This window comes from Macrotis lagotis, chromosome 7 (genome assembly GCF_037893015.1).
Source record: "Macrotis lagotis isolate mMagLag1 chromosome 7, bilby.v1.9.chrom.fasta, whole genome shotgun sequence".
In the NCBI taxonomy this organism is placed as follows: domain Eukaryota; kingdom Metazoa; phylum Chordata; class Mammalia; order Peramelemorphia; family Peramelidae; genus Macrotis; species Macrotis lagotis.
In genome coordinates, this window is record NC_133664.1 from 174477210 (window position 1) to 174489372 (window position 12163).

At 39.1% G+C, this 12163-nt stretch overlaps 1 protein-coding gene across 1 annotated transcript in view; it reads right to left on the reverse strand.

Moving 5' to 3' along the window:
* Window positions 1-12163, reverse strand: part of SEC61A2 (SEC61 translocon subunit alpha 2) — a 57758-nt gene that overhangs the window by 37327 nt on the left and 8268 nt on the right. The gene's annotated exons all lie outside the window — the stretch shown is intronic.

Consider the following 12163-nt stretch of genomic DNA (forward strand, 5'->3'; position numbering starts at 1 on the left):
GAAGGACACAATTCAAATATTGGGGAGCTGCAGTCAGGATCACACAGGACTTAGCAGCAACTACATTAAAAGCTCGTAGGGCTTGGAATATAATATACTGGAAGGCAAAAGAGCTTACAATGCAACTGAGAATCAACTACCCAGCAAAACTGAATGTCCTCTTCCAGGGAAAAAGATGGACTTTCAATGAACCAGGGGAATTTCAAATGTTCCTTTTGGAATGACCAGAGCTGAACAGAAGGTTTGATCTTCACATACAGGACTCAGGTGAAGCATAGAGAGTGGAGGAGAAGGGGAAAATGTGAGGCACTTAATGATGATGAACTGCATGTATTCTTGCACAGAAAAATGACACTGATAATACTCATATAAACCTTCTCAGTTAATAGAGCAGGTAGGGGGAGCTTTTGTAGTTTAAGCACAGGAGAAAGCTGAATTTGAAGATAAAATATGGTGTAAAAATGAAGTCAATAGAATAAAGGGAAATGTAATGGGAGAAAGAAAAAGGAGAGGGGGAATAGGCCAAGATATTTCATATAATAAGATTTTTCTTTATTACAATGAGCTATTGCAATGATATGGAAGGGGGGGAAGGCAAAGGGGAATGAGGGAATCTTCACTCTCATCAGAGGTGGCTAGGAGAGGAAACAGCATATATACTCAATGGGGTATAGGCATCTGGAGTAAGAAGGATGGGGGGGACAGGGGGAAGTGGGGGGGGATGTGAGTGATAGAGGATGGACCATGGGGGGGGAGAGTGGTCAGATATAACACATTTTCTTTCATATTTCTTGCAAGGGGCTGGGAGAGGATGGCCTGTCTGGGACCACAGGGCCAGGTAGATGCTTAGCCTAAGGGATGGTATGGGGGCTTGGGGCCTTGTGGCCCCAGGGCCTGGGATCTGTCTGCTGTGCCACTCAGCTACCCTACAGCAGAGACACAGTGAGAGGAGAGAGAAAATATAAAACATGGTAGTGGAGAAATATGAAAGGAAGAAGTTGCTATCAGCAATGGCAACAGTGGAAAAATTTGGAACTAACCTTTGTGATGGACGTTTTATAAAGAATGTGATCCACCCGTGACAGAGTTGTTGGTGTTGGAACAAAGACTGAAGCACATTTTTTATTATTATTATTTTGGGGACTTCCGGCCAAGATGGCGGAGAGAGGACAGGAACAGTTAGAAACACCTGAATCTTCTTCTCATCAGACTTGGCTAAAAGTCAATCTATACATACTCAATTAACTTATAAAACATCTAACTTTTCAAGTATTAAAAGGGGAAAAGTGGACGGGGGACAGAGAAAGGGAAGTGGAGTGGGGGGTAAAGGGGAAACAACAAAAGGAAGGGAAGGGAAAAAGGGAAAGGGGAAAGAAAGGGGAGGGTGTGATATAGGAGGGCAAACACACTGAAGGGGGTGATATTCAGAAACAAAATACTGGGGAATATGGATGGGGGGAAGGGGGAAAATACAAACAGAGGGAAGATAGCATGGAGGGCAATAAAGAATTAGTAATCATAACCTTGAATGTGAATGGGATGAACTCTCCCTTAAAACTTAAGCAAATAGCAGAGTGGATTAAAAACCAGAATCCTACAATATGCTGCTTACAAGAAACTCATTTGAAGCAGAGAGATACATATAGAATAAAGGTAAAAGGTTGGGGCAAAATATATTTTGCTTCAGCTGAAGTAAAAATCCTTATCTCAGACAAAGCAGGAGCAAAAATAGATAGCATTAAAAGAAATGAGGAAGGAAACTTTATCCTCCTAAAAGGTACCATAGACAATAAAGTCATTTCAATACTGAATATATATATGCACCCAGTGGGACAGCACCCAAATTCTTAGAGGAGAAGTTGAAAGAACTACAGGAAGACATAGACAGCAAAAGTCTACTAGTGGGAGACCTCAACCTCCCACTATCAGATCTAGATAAATTGAATCATAAAATAAACAAGAAAGAAGTTAAGGAGGTAAATAGATTGCTAGAAAAATTAGATATGGTAGACTTATGGAAGAAACTGAATGGGGATAGAAAGGAATATACCTTTTTCTCTGCAGTACATGGAACTTATACAAAAACTGACCATGTACTAGGACATAAAAACCTAATGATCAACTGCAGAAAGGCAGAAATAATGAATACATCTTTCTCAGGTCACAATGCAATAAAAGTCATATGCAATACTGGGCCAAGGAGATATAGACCCAGAACAAATTGAAAACTGAATAACCTCAGTTTAAAAAATGAGTGGAAGAAAAAACACATTATACAAAGTATTAACCATTTTATCCTAGATGATGATAATAATGAAACAACATACCAAAACCTATGGGATTCATTCAAAGGGACTCTCAGGGGATATATTATAGCTCTAAATGCTTACATGAATGAATAAATTGGAGAAAGAGGAAATCAATGAACTAAACATGCAACTAAAAAAATTAGAGAAAGAACAAATCAAAAATCCCCAATCAAATACCAAATTAGAAATTCTAAAAATTAAAGGAGAAATTATTATTATTTTTTGGGGGGGGGTGCAGGGCAAGTGAGGCTGGATGGCCTGCCTGGGGCCACATAGCAGGGTGATCATTGGATGTCTGAGGCCGGATTTGGATCCAGGTGCTCCTGGCTTAAGGGCCAGTGCTCTATCTGCCACCCAGCCACGCCTACTATTATTAATATTTTATTATATTTTGGGTCTTTTTTTTTCTTTTTCTTTTGGATTTTGCAGGGCAGTGGGGTTGGGGTGGCTTGCATTGGGTCACACAGCTGGATGATTGTTGGATGTACGGGGCCAGATATGGGCTCGGGTGCTCCTGGCTCCAGGGCTGGTGTTCTGTCCATTGCGCCATCTGGCCAGACCTACAATTATTACTAGTATATTTTCTCTTTTTAATTTGAATTTTTTTTCTCTCCCCTTTACTTTATCACTCAAGCGAGTATATTTTTTGGGTGGAGGGGGTATTTAGTTTACTCTTAAACAAGAATATTTTATTAATGTATAAAAAAATTCTTCATACAAAATGAGAATAAATATTAAATATAAAAAACAAAAAATTAAAAAATTAAAAAAATTAAAAAATAAATACAGCAAAATTGCCCTGAGATCTTAGAAGCTGAGGGTAAAATAGAAATTGCGAGAATTCACCAGTCACCCCCTAAAAGAGATCCTAAAAGAAAAACTTGCAGGAATATTATAGCCAAATTCCAAAACTCCCAAATCAAAGAGAAAATTCTAAAAGCTACCAGAAACAGACAATTCAACTACCAAGGCTCTATAGTCAGGATTACACAGGATCTGGCAGCATCTACATTAAGGGCTCGTAGGATTGTAATATGATATTCCAGAAGGCAAAAGATCTCGGTTTACAACCGAGAATCAATCACCCAGCAAAACTGAACAGCCTCTTTCAGGGGAAAAGATGAATTTTCAATGAAACAGGGGAATTTCAAACTTTCCTAACGAGATGACCAGCACTGAACAGAAAGTTTGATCTCCAAGTACAGGACTCTGGTGAACCATAAAGGGAGTGGAAAATAGGGACTAAATATGAGGAACTTGATGATGTTTGTATTGAACTGTTTGTATTCCTGCACGGGAAGAAGATATTGATAACTCATATGAACTTTCTCATTTATAAGAGCAATTAGAAAGAACATATATAGATAGGACATAGGAAGGAGTGGAATATGTTATGATATGGTAAAGGGATGGAGTCAATGGGCAATGGGGGAAAGTACTGGAAGAAAGGAAAAGGAGATGAAGAAAAAGCTGAGAGATTTCACATAAGAGTCAAAAAAAAAAGCTTTTTCAATGGAGGAGAGGGGGGAAGGCAAGGAGGAATGAGTGAACCTTCACTCTCATCAGAAATGGCTCAGGGAGGAAATGGCATAAACACTTAATAGGGTGAGGAAATCTGTCTTGCCCTGGAGAAGGATGGGAGAAAAGGGACAGGATGAGGGAGAAAGGGAGAACAGGTGACGGAAGAGAGGGAAGATAAAGGGAGTGGGTACTCAGATGTAACACGCTTTTGGACAGGGCCAGGATGAAAGAAGAGAAAGAATAGAATAAATGAGAGTGGGGAGGAATAGAGTGGAGATAAAAGCTGTATCGCCTATTTGCTCCCCCTCCCTTCCCCATTCCCCCTTATTCCATCCCTTTCTTCTCATTTTTCTCTAGGGCAAGATAGATTTCTGTACCCTATTAAGTATGTATATTATTTCCTCTCTGAGCCATTTCTGATGAGAATGAAGGCTCACTCATTCCCCCTCACCTTCCCCTGTTAAACTCCATTGAAAGCTTTTTCTTGACTTCTATGTGAAATATCTTAGCCCCTTCTTCCTTGCCTTTCTCCAGTACTTTCCTTTATCATCCATTGACTCTATCTTTTTACTATATTATACCATTATATTCAGCTCTTTCCTGTGCTTGTCTATATATGCTCCTAACTGCTCTTATAAATGAGAAAGTTCATATGAGTTATCAGGGGAGGGGGAGCAATATAGAAGCACTTCTCTGGTGGACTTATGATAAAGAAAGGAACTCACCCCAGAGACAGACCCATTGGAATCTGAACACAGACTGAAATACAATATTTTTCTCTCTCTATTCTTGAGGTTTCCCATCTTCTTGGGGGGAGGGAGTTTATATTTATACTTATAACATTCAATTTACATCAATGTATGGCATGGAAACAATGTAGAGACTGTCAGACAGTCTTCAGGGGGGAGGGAAGGGAGGAAGGGGGTAAAAATTGTAGAATTCAGAGCCTTGAAAAAATGATGGGTATAATTTACTATTGTATATAATTGGAAAACAAATAAAATATTTTTTTTAAAAAAAGTAGAATTGGCCAGCTGGAAAAGGAGATAAAAAAAGCTCTCTGAAGAAAATAACTTCTTAGGGGTGGCTAGGTGGCACAGTGGATAGAGCACCGGCCCTGGAGTCAGGAGTACCTGAGTTCAAATCCGGCCTCAGACACTTAATAATTATCTAGCTGTGTGGCCTTGGGTAAGCCACTTAACCCCATTGCCGTGCAAAAGCCTTAAAAAAACAAAAAGATAATAAATTCTTCAAATGCAGAATGAAACTAAAGGAAGCTGATGACTTTTCAAGACATCAGGAAGAAATAAAACCATTCCAGAAAAACCACAAAAACTGAAAGAAAATGTGAAATATCTCATTGGAAAAACAACCAACCTCAAAAACAGATCCAGAAGAGATAATTTAAAAATTATTGGGATACCTGAAAGTCACAACCAGGGAAAGAGCCTAGACTTCATTTTTCAAGAAATAATACAGCAAAATTGCCCTGAGACCCTAGAAGCAGAGGGTAAAATAAAAATTGAGGGAATCCACCTCCTGAAAGAGATCCCAAGAGACAGACTTTCAACGAAAGACTTTTTTTTTAGGTTTTTGAAAGGCAAACAGGGTTAAGTGGCTTGCCCAAGGCCACACAGCTAGGTAATTATTAAGTGTACGAGACCAGATTTGAACCCAGGTACTCCTGACTCCAAGGCCGGTGCTTTATCCACTACGCCACCTAGCTGCCCCTGAAACAGAAGATTTTCAAACTTTCCTATTGAAACAACCAGAGCTGAACATTAAGTTTGATCTACAAGCACAGGATTTAAGTGAACCCCAGAGAGGGTGAACGAGAAGGACTAACTATGAATAACTTAATGATGTTGAACTGTATTCCTGCATGGGAGGAAGACACTGATAACTCATATGAACTTTCTCATTTATAAGAGCAGTTAGAAGCATATATAGACAAAGCACAGGAAAGAGCTGAATATAATGGTATAATATAGTAAAAAGATAGAGTCAATGGATGATAAAGGAAAGTACTGGAGAAAGGCAAGGAAGAAGGGGCTAAGATATTTCACATAGAAGTCAAGAAAAAGCTTTCAATGGAGTATAACAGGGGAAGGTGAGGGGGAATGAGTGAGCCTTCATTCTCATCAGAAATGGCTCAGAGAGGAAATAATATACATACTTAATAGGGTACAGAAATCTATCTTGCCCTAGAGAAAAATGAGAAGAAAGGGATGGAATAAGGGGGAATGGGGAGGGGAGGGGGAGCAAATAGGCAAAAGAAGAGAGGGAACATTGAGGGAGAGGACAGAAACTACAACACACTTTTGAACAGGGATGGGGGGGAGGGAGGGAGGGAGGGAGAGGGAGGGAGAGGGAGGGAGGGAGAGAGAGAGAGAGAGAGAGAGAGAGAGAGAGAGAGAGAGAGAGAGAAACGAGAGTGGGAAGGAATAGAATGGAGGGAAATACAGCTAGTAATAGCAACTGTGGGGAAAATATTGAAGTAACTTCTTTGGTGGACTTATGATAAAGAAGGCAACTCATCCCAGAGACAGAGCCACTGGAATCTGAACATAGTCTGAAGTACATTTTTTCTCTCTCACTATTCTTGACGTTTCTTATTTTCGTGTGTGTGTGTGTGTGTGTGTGTGTGTGTGTGTGCGCGCGCGCGCGTGCGCGCACGGGGGGGTATGTTTACTCTCATAACAAGATTATTGTAATAATATTAAATAAATAAACTAAAAAGAAAAAACTATACCATATAAAACTTATAATGTAGGGTAATAAATGATAAATGAGTTCAAAACAAAAGAACAGATAGATTACAGATATAACTACAATGAAAATACCACTTTTTTTTAAAGGTTTTTGCAAGGCAATGGGGTTAAGTGGCTTGCCCAAGGTCACACAGCTAGATATTTATTAAGTGTCTGAGGCCACATTTGAACTCAGGTTCTCTTGACTCCAGAGCCAGTGCTCTATCCACTGCGCCACCTAGCTGCCCCGAAAATACCACTTTTTTTGGGGGGGGGGCAAGGCAATGGGGTTAAGTGGCTTGACCAAGGCCACACAGCTAGGTAATTATTAAGTGTCTGAGGCCAGATTTGAACTCAGGCACTCTTGACTCCAGGGCTGGTGCTCTATCCACTGTGCCACTAGCAGCTCGAAAATACCACTTTTAAAAAAGTTGGATTTTTAAGTAACTGAAAATACTATTCAGAATCCCAAAGAATGGATAACTAAATATAGCTTCCCTTTCATGGCAGAGGTAAAAAAGACTAGGGTAGCAAATTATACATCTTATTAAATATGGTTATTATATTGACTGTTTTTGCTTAATTGTTTTTTCTTTGTCATAAGAGAATTCAATCTGGGGAAATGAGTGAATGAAATGACTGTGATACAAAGACATGACACAGCAATATGATATATTTAAAAAACCTCAAGGTCACCTTTATAACAAAATGACTCAATGAAATAGGACTTTAGTGAAAGCCTTAAAGATAAAATATTAAACATAAATACAAAACTAGAATAGTTAGTAAAAATTAATGTTAATAATTGATGAAAATAATTGTCTATCAATTGTTTAGCAAAATGATAACATTAATAATTGGTGAAAAGTACATAGAAAAATAAAATAAATATTGTTTGCTCATGGCATTTGCTTATCCATTTTTATACCTAAATATGTTTATCTCTGTACTCTCAATATGGATTAAAGAAGTGCAGAGACAATGTCAAGAATTATGATTTTTTATATTGATTAATATTATATGTGTAATGAATTTAATAATAATAATAATGATTTAGTTTTAAGAGATCCTTTTCAAAAGCAGGCTTCAGGCCTGGGAAACAATGAAAACAAAGTAGCTAAGAGAAATTTACTTAATCATGACAGGTTCTGCCCTGAACTGTGCTTGCCTGTTAAGTGAAATGTATCATTTATAAAGTATACTGTACTGTAACCCCCAAACTAAACAATCAACTCAGCCATTCCCACAGGACTTCAACTTGGAAGTCACAAGTGATATAATCATTGCATTGTCCTACATAGTAAGCCTGTCCTGGGAAGATCACTTAAGCCCCAAATCTGATTGTTCTATGATCTAACTTCCCACTTATGATCAACCGCAAAATATCTGCATCCACAACAGCAAGGTGGAGCTCCAAAGAATGGAGTAATTACTATGAATTGTAAATTCGCTGCTTATAAAGAAAGTAATTAATAAACCACTAACTGTATAACTGGCACTCTGTCTCTGGACTGCTTTACCTTGCTCAAGTTAGAGATGGCTCAGTAACACCTTGGTTAACAAGGTAGCCAAACATGTTTGGTGCAGACTATTGATCACAGTGTACCCAATAGGTATGAAATTTACATTCATCATTTATTTATTGAGATAGCACAATCTAAAAAAGCATTAACTAGCAATCAACAGACTTGGATTCTAGATCAAGCTATCACTAACCAACTATGTATGTAACTGTAGATAAAATAAAAGTCCCAGTTTCCGAAGAGAGTTGGAGTAGGGCTCTCAGATTCCTTTAGGACATATATAGATACACATATATTTATACATCAAAATATGAGCATGTACATATATAAATACACACAAATAAAATCTATAAAATTTTTTATCTGCTCACTGAGAGAATCGTTCTTTTTTACATACTTTACAGAAATTCTATTTATCTTTTGCCAGTTATCCTGACTTCTTTTAACTCTTTTCCATCCCATCTAAGGAAGAGATTTCACTACACATTTAAATTAATGATGACTTCCAAATTCTAGATAGCCTGATAGCCTATTTTGAACCAAATTAAACAATTTAGGTCAAAGTAGGAATCTTTCAAAATGATAGTAAACTAGCAAGATATTACTATTACTTTTAATTTTCTTTAGTCCTTCAATATTTCTGCACAAATTTCTGGACAGTCCATATTTAAAAATGGATACCATATATAAAGCGAGATACTTTATTATTATTTACATGAAGGAAGTTAAAGTCAATAGTCATCTATCTAAATAAAGCTACAATTTAGGATCATTATACCAGTTTTCAATTATTTTCAATGAACAGAAATTACATCAATTGTTATTGCAAATGCAACTTAATGAAAGTGAAAAATTTCAAAGTTATACTTTCCAAACAAAAAAAATTAAATGGAATTTCAATTATCTGAAATAATTTTTACTTTTCAAATCTTAAAAATACAGCAGACTTCATTAACTTAACCATTAAACTTAGTCATCATAGGTTGAATACCAGATTGAGATCATGAATTTCTAAATTCCAGCTATTTATTTTGCAGGTAAACATTATTTAGTGTTTTGATCAAAAAAATTATAGAGAATATCCTTGATAAGATAAAAATAATTAACCACAGTTATTATTCATGAGAAAAGCAAAACAGGAAGAATAAACATTTATAGGCTGGGTATGCTTAAAATTCCTGTTATTGGGGAGCTTACTGGGCAACTTGAGCTCAGGAATTCTGAGTTGCAGTGGGCTAAGCTGCTCAAGATTCATACCCAAAAAACCCAGCACCAAGGTGAGCCTCCAAGAGCAAGTGGGTCAACAGGCTGCCTAAGAAGGTGTGAACCAGCCTAGGATAGAAATGGAACAAATCAAAGCCAACTGGGAATGCAACTGGTCTTGTGATTAGCAAATTAGTATTTCCAGCCTAGGTGAGATAGGGAGACCTAGTCTTGGAGAAGAATAAGAATACACATTTAAATAATTTTATACTGCTATATATTACTTGATAGGTATACCAAAGAAAAAGATCTCATTTTATTCTTGAAGAAATGTTATGATTCTAAATAAAATAATATCTTTTAAAATCATATGACGGGGGGTGGAGCCAAGATGGCGACAAGAAGGAATCCAGTCTTAGGCACTCTCTGATAAAACTTGAAACTAAGGACTCTAACTAAACTTTCAGAGACAGAACCCACAAAGGCACCCAGTGAGGCAGTTCTCCTACTCAAGGTAACCTAGAAAATAGCAGAAAGGCTCTGCTCCTCGGGGTCAGAGGGGCAGCCCGCCAGAGTGAAAGAACTTCAGCCTCCTGGAGGCAGCCCCAGGGTGCTGGGAGCCATGGCTCACAGCAGCACAGGAGTCTCCTAAGCTGTACCCCAGGGAACACTGGGCACAAAGTGGGGGAACAGCAGGGGGACCTCTGCCAGAGTGAGCACGTGGAGCCCAGCCCTCAGGGCACACAGCCAGCAGCTTGGTCTTTCTGCAGCCCAAATCCTGAAACAGAAGCAGGCAGAGCTGGTAAGCAGGAGCCTCCAGGGCATATGCCCACTGAGCAGAGGGAGGGGAGTGAAGAGAGACTGCAGAGCTTTGTCCTCTGCCCCTGGAACAGGACTCTGGGGCTCTGACCACATTCAGATCCTGATCTCAGTCTAGGCCCCCCCATAGAACAGAAGGAACCCCCAACCTCAGCCTGGTGGCAGAGGGGGTGCTTATGGTCATTCACAAACCAGGAGGGAGGATAGAGCCTCACACACTGAGACCCTTATGGGAGTGTCCCAAAAGCTCAGGAAGCACCCCAAAACCAGGCCCAGTCTGGGAAAATGAGCAAGCAGAGAAACAAGGGGAAGACCATTGAGAAATATTTTGCATATGAGCCCAAGAAGGATCAAAACACTCAGTCTGAAGATAAGGAAGCACAAGGTCCTGCATCTAAAGACTCCAAGAAAAACAGAAATTGGTCTCAGGCTATAACAGAGCTCAAAAAAGACTTTGAAAATCAAATGAGGGAGTTGGAAGAAAAACTGGGAAAAGAAAGGAGAGAGATGCAGGAAAAACATGAAAATGAAGTCAGCAGCTTAGTCAAGGAAATCCAAAAAAATGCTGAAGAAAATAGCATGCTAAAAACCAGCTTAGGTCAAATGGATAAAACAGTTCAAAAAGTTATTGAGGAGAAGAATGCTTTAAAAAGCAGAATTGGCCAGATGGAAAAAGAGATAAGAAAACTCTCTGAGGAGAACAAATCCTTCAGACAAAGAATAGAATTCAGGGAGATTGATGAATTTACCAGAAATCAGGAATCAATACTTCAAAACCAAAAAAATGGAAAATTAGAAGAAAATGTGAAATATCTCATTGAAAAAACAACTGATATGGAAAACAGACTTAGGAAAGATAATTTAAAAATTATTGGAATACCTGAAAGTCATGATCAGGAAAAGAGCCTTGACATCATTTTCAAAGAATTACTACAGGAAAATTGCCCTGATATTCTAGAAGCAGAGGGCAAAATAGAAATGGAGAGAATGCACCAATCCCCCCGAGAAAGAGATCCCAAAAACAAACCCCTAGGAATATTATAGCCAAGTTCCAGAACTCCCAAGTCAAAGAGAAAATATTATAAGCAGCCAGAAGGATACAGTTCAAATATCATGGAGCTGCAGTCAGGATTACACAGGACTTAGCAGCAACTACACTGGAAGCTCATAGGGCTTGGAATATAATATACCGGAAGGCAAAAGAGCTTAGAATGGAGCCAAGAATGAACTACCCAGCAAGGCTGAATGTCCTCTTCCAGGGAAAAAGATGGACTTTCAATGAACCAGGGGAATTTCAAATGTTCCTTTTGGAATGGCCAGAGCTGAACAGAAGGTTTGATCTTCACATACAGGATTCAGGTGAAGCATGGAGATTGGAAGAGAGGGGGGAAATATGAGGGACTTAATGATGATGAACTGCATGTGTTCCTGCATAGAAAAATGACACTGATAATACTCATATGAGCCTTCTCAGTTAACAGAGCAGGGAGAGGGAGCTTTTATAGTTGAAGTACAGGAGAAAGCTGAATTTGAAGATAAAATATGGTGTAAAAATGGAGTCAATAGAAAAAAAGGGAAATGTAATGGGAGAAAGAAAAAGGAGAGGGGGAGTAGGCCAAGATATTTCATAGAAGTTTTTTTCTTTATTACAATGAGCTATTGCAATGATATGGAAGGGGGGAGGCAAGGGGGAATGAGGGAACCTTTGATCTCATCAGAGGTGACTAGGAGAAGAAGCAGCATATATACTCAATGGGGTATAGGCACCTGGAGTAAGAAGGAGGGGGGAGCAGGGGGAAGGGGTGTGGATGTGAATAAAGGAGGAGAGGATCGACCACGGGGGGGAGAGTGGTCAGATATAACACATTTTTTCTTTTTTACTTCTTGCAAGGGGCTGGGATTGGAAGGCCTGTCCAGGACCATAGGGCCAGGTGGATTCTGGGCCTAAGGGGTGGTATGGGGGCACAGGGCTTCTTGGCCCCAGGACCAGGGATCTGTCTGCTGCGCCACTCAGCTACCCTACAGCAGAGTCAGAGTG